At 45.2% G+C, this 8,086-nt stretch overlaps 1 pseudogene across 1 annotated transcript in view; it reads left to right on the top strand.

The window, feature by feature from the left end:
• The window catches only part of LOC144605160 (chitinase-3-like protein 1), a 41,936-nt pseudogene extending 37,428 nt beyond the window's left edge, over positions 1–4,508 (top strand). Inside the window, exon 15 of the transcript XR_013548826.1 lies at positions 4,423–4,508. The product of XR_013548826.1 is annotated as a chitinase-3-like protein 1 (transcript). The remainder of the gene's footprint in view (positions 1–4,422) is intronic.
• Positions 4,509–8,086: the final 3,578 nt, after the last annotated feature.

The raw sequence follows: 8,086 nt of genomic DNA on the forward strand, positions 1-8,086 counted from the left end.
AGATCACCCGCAATCTCCTGATAACAACCTTCACTGTCTAAGATACCACCTATTTCGATGTCATCTGCAAACTTAGTGATCATGCCTTGAACATTTTCCATCCAAACCTTAAAATATAAAATAAAGACCATTTAAAATACACCCACCACTCTGCCCTCATCAACCTATATGATTAATTCCTCAAAGAACTCTACTAATTTTGTGAGACATGATCTCCCATGCACAAAACTATGCGAACTATCCCAAATCAATCCCTGTTTTTCCAAGTGCATGTATATCTTAATACTCAGAATCCTCTCCAGTAACTTTTCTACCAGATGTTAGGCTAACCCAGGGTTTTCATTGTAGCTTTTCCTAAATAGAGGCACAACATGAGTTATTCTGCAGTCTTCTAGCACCTCACCTACGTCTATGATGATTGATATAACTCGGCCTGCATTCATCTTCCCAGTGCCATTTGATATACCTGATCAGACCCAGGAAAATTATCTGCCTTCATACGCCTTTGCTTGTCGTCCACTTTCACAACTGTGATATGGACTGTTCATAAGACATCCCATTAGTTTCCCAAGTCTAGTCTTCATGTCCTCCTCTGGTAAAAACAGATAAAAAATGTTCATTGAGGACATTGCCCATCACCTGCGGAGATGATCACTTTGTTTGCAGGGAGGCCTTATTCTCACCCCGTTTACCATTTTCCCTTATACTTACGTAATCTATCTCCTTTCTCAATCTTATGTGTCAGAGGCATCGCATGCCACCTTTTGCCTTTCTCAAATATGCTCTTCAATTCCCTGTACCTCTTTAGGGATAGACTTGATGCCAGCTGTCTATACCTGACCCATGCCCCCTTTTTTCTGAACAATTTATCACGTCATTGAGGCTTTCTACTCTTAACTGCCTTGCGCTTCATGAGCATGCATACTTCTAACTCTTACTTAAAACCATCCCACTTTCCAAAAGTGCCTTTGCCCACAAACAGCCTACTCCAATTGTCTTTTGCAAGTTCCTGTCCAATATCATCAACGTTGGCTTTGCTCCAATTTAGAAGTTCAGCTTGTGGACTCGCCCTAGCCTCAATGAACACAATCGAGGGGAAAGTTTGTTGATTGGCTTTTTCATTAAACTAACCAACGGGTAATTTGAATGGTATTACTGAGAACCACAATACAAATGTGTTTGGAAATCTCCACCTTACTGGACTTTATCCTGTTTTGTTAGTGTGTTTCCTTTCTGTAACCTGCTCCATTACAGCTACACAACTAATTAACAGGCTTTACACTCGAGTCTTGGGTTCAGCCATTTTAATTCAGGATCTGCTTGGCTACTGCCTCATGGGTAATATATCCCCGGTACTACACCACTGGGTGCGCTATTCCCATAACATCCCCCTTTATTTACAAAACAGATATGTACAGGAACTTTACATGTATAGCCATAAATTAAATTCTTCCATGGCATCTTATTTCACTGAGTCCAACATGTCTCCAGTCCATTTTCCAACATGTCTTTGACAATCCATTTCCGTGGTAGCTTCCAACTTTTCCTCCCTTGGATCCGCGACAGTTCAGTGCTCGGAATTATCTAAACTTTGAACAACAAATGTCTGGTTCCTCATTCCCTTTTTATTTATCAATTTGTTTGTTTATTTATTTAGTTTTAAAATGGCCATTACCACTACTTCTACATAAAACAATGCATATCAAACTATAACTGAAAATATAACATTAACTTTTTAAACATAACCTAATAGCCTTTATATCTATACTCAACTACATGTACAGGCCCTATCCTTATTTGGGCACATAATCCTGCAGATAACGTGGTTTTCAAACGCATCTACCAGATCTTCTTGTCAGGCTTTGATGACCTGGGGCTCATAGGTCGATTTTCTCGCTCCGGTACAGGCAACGTCACCAGGTCATCTAGGACAACATCAACGCGATGAAATGGCTCGTTGGTCTTCCTCAGATGATCTCGCTCCGGTTCAGGTGACGTCACTAGGTCATCCAGGTCAACATCAGCGCGATGACATGGCTCGTTGGCCTTCCTCAGATGGCGCCGATTCCGACAATAGATGACGCCGTCCTCGGTTCTAACTTCATAAGATCTGGGTTGCGCAACACGGCCTACAACCACAGCCTTCCTCCAGGACTGATGTCGATCATCGGTTGGCTTCACTCGAACTGGATCGCCAGCTTTCAGGGGAATCAGATCTTGAGATCCTCTATTGTAGTAGTCTGCTTGTCTGTCTCTAGCTCTCTCAACTCATCTCCTTTTTTCTGAATTTCAGGTTTGAGCAGCCTCTGAGTAGTCGGTAGAATGGTCCTGGTATGTCTGTTCATCAATCTTTGAACTGGACTGCTGCTCATGCCAGGTGTTGGTGTGTTGCGAAAAGCTAGTATGCTCAGGTAAGGGTCAGCTCCGGCAGCCTTAGCCTTCCTCAGCAATGACTTAGCAACTTTCACACTGCTCGCCGCCTTTCCATTACTCTGTGGATAATAGGGTGATGTGCTCGTATGTTCAAACTGCCACTTCTTGGTAAATCTCTTGAACTCCTCAGCTGTGAACTGTGGCCCATTATCTGTGATGAGCTGATCTGGTATTCCATATCTTGCGAACTGGCCTTTGATTTTATGGAAAACATTCACTGCCAGTGTTTTCTCTAGATAGTCTATTTCCCAATATCCTGAGAAATAGTCCACAGTGACCAAATAGTTCCTTCCATCCAAGTGGAACAAATCTGCACCCACCTTCACCCATGGTCTCTCTGGAATTTCATGGGAATGCAGTGTTTCTTTTGGTTCCTCTTTCCCTTGAGCTTGACATGTCTCACATTTCTGTACAAAGTCCTTGATTTCTGCACTCATTCCGGGCCAGTGCAGACATTCTCTTGCCCTTCTTAGACAGCCATTCACCCCAATGTGGGAATCATGTACTCTTGTGAGCATGTCGCGTCTCCTGGCTTTAGGGATGATTATTCTCTCTCCCCTAAATATGAGGCCATCTCCAACACTCAGCTCGTCCCTCACATGGAAATAGGAGATAAGTTCTGGGTCAACCTCCTTCTTGTTCTCTGGCCAACCTCGTTTAATCACCTCTTGCAGTTTCTGCATAGTCTCATCTGTTTTTGTTGCATTCCTTATGCCATTTAGCAGAGGCTGTGCTATTGGGATGTGCCTTGCCAGGTTTACAGTCTCCAGTTGTCTCATGGTCTTGTCAGTCTTGTCAATCTGAATATTTGCTCTGCTCAGCGTGTCTGCAAGCTGCATCTCCTTCCCAGGTCTATATCTTATTGTCACATCATAGGTCTGCATCCTCACCAGCATCCTCTGCAATCTCTTTGGTGCACGATGAAGTGGTTTTGTGGCGATTATCTCCAGTGGCTTATGGTCTGACTGCACATTCACTGGCCTTCCATATGTGTACACATGGAACCTCTCTAGACCAAACATTACTGCCAGCAATTCTTTTTCTATTTGTGCATATCTGGTCTCCGCATCCGTCAGGGCCCTGCTGGCATAGGCAACTGGATGGCCCTCCTGCATCAGCACCGCACCGTCCAGTTTCTGACGGGTCGGCCTGTACTGTCAGCTCCTTGGATGGATCATAGTATCTGAGTACTGGCTTGGCAGTTACTAGCTTTATGTCCATCACTGCCCTGTCATGCACCTGTGCCCACTACCAAACTACATCCTTCTGTGTCAGCTTGCGTAGCGGTTCACATAGGTCGCTTAATCCAGGAAGGAATTTGCTCAAGTAGTTAACAAAGCCAATAAATCGCTGAACTCCTTGGACATCCTTTGGGTTAGGCATCTGTAGCACTGCTTCTACCTTCCCTGGATCTGGTTTCAGTCCTGCAGCAGAGACTCTATGTCCTATGAAAGTGACTTCCTTCACCTTCAGTTTTGCCTTCTCTATGTTCAGCTTCAGGTGACGGTCACGACATCTCTCCATCAGAGCTTTAACCTTCCTGTCATGGTCTCTTTCTGCTTCCTCTGCCGTTTTTCCTTTCCCAAACACTAGGATGTCGTCAGCAACAGACCTTGTTCAGCCATGAAGTCCAAACATCAGGGACATAGGTTTAAGGGAGAGGGGAAGGATTTAATAGGAACCTCAGGGGCAACTTTTCCCACAGACACGGTGGTGCATATATGGAACTAACTGTCATAGGATGTAGATGACACAGGGACTTTAACAACATGTAAAATACATTTGGACAGGTACATGGAGGGGAAAGGTTAAGAGGGATAGGGGCCAAACGTGGGCAGGCGTGACTAGTGTGGTTGGTCATCTTGGTCAGCATGGGCAAGTTGGGTCAACAGAAGCTCACTCTGTTCAATATCCGGTCCCTCAACAATAAAAGCCACATTCTGAATGACTTCATCCTGGAAAATAAACTGGACTTCCTCTGTCTGACAGAAACCTGGCAACAACCTCTGGATTACCTCCCACTCAACCTCACTACACCCAACGGATACTCCTACATCAATAAACCACGCTCGGAAGGCCGAGGTGGTGGGATTGCCGTAATTCACCGACTTCAAGATCAACCTCATCTCCATCTCATCTGCTGCTTCATTTGAACACCTGGCTTTCAAACTCTCTGGCCACACACAATTAGTCATGGCAGTTGTCTACCGCCCTCCCAAACCACACCCATCATTCCTTTCTGACTTCTCTGACTTTCTGACCCAGTTCTGTTCTCTCTCCCCCTCAATCCTCCTCCTCGGTGATTTCAACATCCATATGGACTCCACAATAACCGCTGACTTCACTGAAATACTCAACTGCTTTAACCTCACTCAACACGTCAATTTTTCCACCCATAACCGTGGGCACATTCTGGACCTTGTCTGCTCCACTGGACTAAATCTACATCACCTCTCTGGCTCCGACCCCACCCTCTCTGATCACTTAGCCATCACCATGTCTGTCAACATTCCCACCCCAGCTCCAAAGCAAAAACGCAAAATCAACTTCCGTAAGCTGAACTCTGTTTCACCTACCTCGCTCTCATCCTCCCTCTCTGAAATAATGTCCGCCTCTCCCTTCGTTGACCTCCACAGCCCCTCTGACCTCACTGACTACTACAACCGCACTCTCTCCTGCCTCGACCAGCTTGCACCTATAAAAACCAAAACAGTTTCCTTCACCCACTCTGCTCCCTGGTTTACCCCTGAACTCCGCATGATGAAAACTCATGCCCGCCAACTTGAAAGACTCCGCAACAAAACAGGTCTCACAATTCACTCCCAAGCCTACAAAGACCACCTGCAGCACTACAAAGATGCCCTCTCCCGCGCCCACTCCACCTACTACTCTCAAATAATTCACTCTGGCTCCGGAAACCCCAAAACACTCTTCTCTACAATAAACAAACTCCTCAGCCCCCTGGACACCATCTCCCAATCATTCACAGTTGACAAATGCACCACTTTCCTTTCATTCTTCCAAAGCAAAATAGACAACATCTACAGCACCTTAACCACCAACGCACCTGCTCCCCCTTATCCTGTCAACCCCTGCCTCAGTTCTCCCCAGTCTCCACCACTGACCTCTGACCTCTTCACAGGAATAAAAACTGCCACCTGCTCTCTGGACCCCATCCCCTCCAGCTTTGTCAAGGCCTGCCTTCCTGCTCTCTTTCCACTTATCACTGCAACAATAAACTCCTCCCTGTCCACTGGCATCATCCCGCCATCCCTCAAAATCGCTGCTGTCACCCCCATTCTGAAAAAACCTGGTCTAAACCCTGACACCCCAAACAACTTCAGACCAATCTCCAACCTACCCTTTCTGTCCAAAGTTTTGGAACGTGCTGTAGCTTCCCAACTCAAATACTACCTCTCTACCAATAACCTGTATGAAACTTTCCAATCCGGATTCCGCTCCAACCACTGTACTGAAACTGCGCTCCTCAAAATCACAAACGACATTCTCCTCTCCTCCGACGCTGGCAACCTCAACATCCTCATCCTACTTGACCTCAGCGCCGCCTTTGACACCATAAATCACTCCATTCTCCTCACCCGACTTGAAACCTCCCTTAACATCACCGGCACAGCCCTATCCTGGTTCAAATCTTACCTCTCTGACAGACACCAGTTCATCTCCATTAACAACTGTAAATCCCCCACCGCTCCCCTCCCCCAAGGTGTCCCCCAAGGCTCAGTCCTTGGCCCCCTCCTCTTCATCCTCTACCTGTTCCCCCTTGGTCAATTAATCCGCCGTCATGGTCTCAACTTCCACTGCTTCACCGATGATATCCAGCTCCTCATCTCCACCAAGTCAATCTCCCCCACCACACACTCTACACTGACAAACTGCATCACTGAAATAAAATCTTGGCTTCAATCAAATTTCCTCAAACTCAATTGCAACAAATCTGAAATCATCATCATTGGTCCAAAAACGCTCACCAAATCCACCCAAAACTTCATCCTCAACATTGATGGTCTCCCAGTATCCACCTCCCCTCACATCCGGAATCTTGGAATCATCTTTGACCAAACCCTCTCCTTCGACAAACACATCACAAAGACAGCCTTCTTCCACCTCAAAAATGGCTCCCCATCCCCCAGAGAATCAAGTACAAAATCCTCCTCATAACCTACAAAGCCCTCCATAACCTGGCCCCATCCTACCTGACCGACCTCCACAGGCACACTCCCACCTGCACCCTCCGTTCTGCTGCTGCCAATCTATCCCCCCACATCCGGACCAAACTCAGATCCTGGGGGGACAGGGCTTTCTCCATCGCTGCTCCCACCCTATGGAACTCACTACCCCAAACCGTTAGAGACTCCTCCACACTCACCACATTCAAAACATCGCTGAAGTCTCACCTGTTCAGTACTGCCTTCAACCACTGAAGATCACCCCACCTTCTGTCTCCTTTCTCTGTTCGTTTACTTATTTATCTATTTATTCATTTCCCTATGTTCTCTAAATATCTGTAAAGCGTCTTTGAGTATATGAAAAGCGCTATATAAATAAAATGCATTATTATTATAAAGGGCCTGTTTCCATGCTGTATAAGCCTTCAACGAACTTAAGCCAAAATGTACTTTTAAATATATATCGGCAGGATTTTTCATGTTATAAATTCAATGTTTTATTATTCATTGATCCTGCGTTTAAAAAAAATAATTGTGGGTAGCGATATTATACTGTGCCTTTGATGAGGAAATGGTATCCATTTTACATAACTTGTACTTTGTAGTCTGGTACGTTATTTTTAAAAATATTCTGTTCAAATTCATTGTATTCAAATCAATTTAATAAACTTATCCTTATTGTACTCACAGATAGTTTAACGATTGTGGTAACAGGTTGGACATAATTATCGGTTTCATAGAAAGAACAAGAGCGAATGCACAATAGAAGCATACAGCACAGAAGAAAGGCCTCTTTGGCCCAGCTCATCTATCCGGATGTTTTGCCTATCTACAATAGACAATAGGTGCAAGAGGAGGCCATTCGGCCCTTCGATGGCTGATCATTCTCATACACTAACTAAAAATGAACATTTCCCACCATTATGCCCACAATCCTTTATATTTTCCTTTACCTGTTCCAAATGCCTTTTAAACATTTTAATTATATCTGAACCCATCACCTCTGGCAGCTTTTCACTACCCTCTGTACAAAAAAAACTGACCTCTCAGTCCCTTAAATTCCTCCTGTAGACGGCCTTGCACTGGAGATAAGATTTCAACTACCCCAATTATGTCCCTCGTTGTTATATAAACCAAAGTGAGGTCACCTCACAGCCTCCTACATTCCAGTAAGAATATACCCAGCCTTTCTAATCTCCTTGTAATTACAGAATTATTATTAAGAGTTCTATACAATGTGCACCCACAGGAAGCCTCGTGGGCGGCACAGTAGAGTTGTTGCCTTACAACGCGTGCAGCTCGAGCTCCGGGTTCGATCCCGTCTGCGGGTGCTCTCTGTACATTTTCCCCATGGCTGCGTGGGTTTTCTCCGAGATCTTCAGTTTCCTCCCACACACCAAAGATGTGCAGGTTTCTAGGTTAATTGGCTTCGGGTTGTATACTCGGTACAAGTGTAAATTGTCCCT

The sequence above is a fragment of the Rhinoraja longicauda genome, chromosome 24 (assembly GCF_053455715.1).
Source record: "Rhinoraja longicauda isolate Sanriku21f chromosome 24, sRhiLon1.1, whole genome shotgun sequence".
NCBI classification, from domain to species: domain Eukaryota; kingdom Metazoa; phylum Chordata; class Chondrichthyes; order Rajiformes; family Arhynchobatidae; genus Rhinoraja; species Rhinoraja longicauda.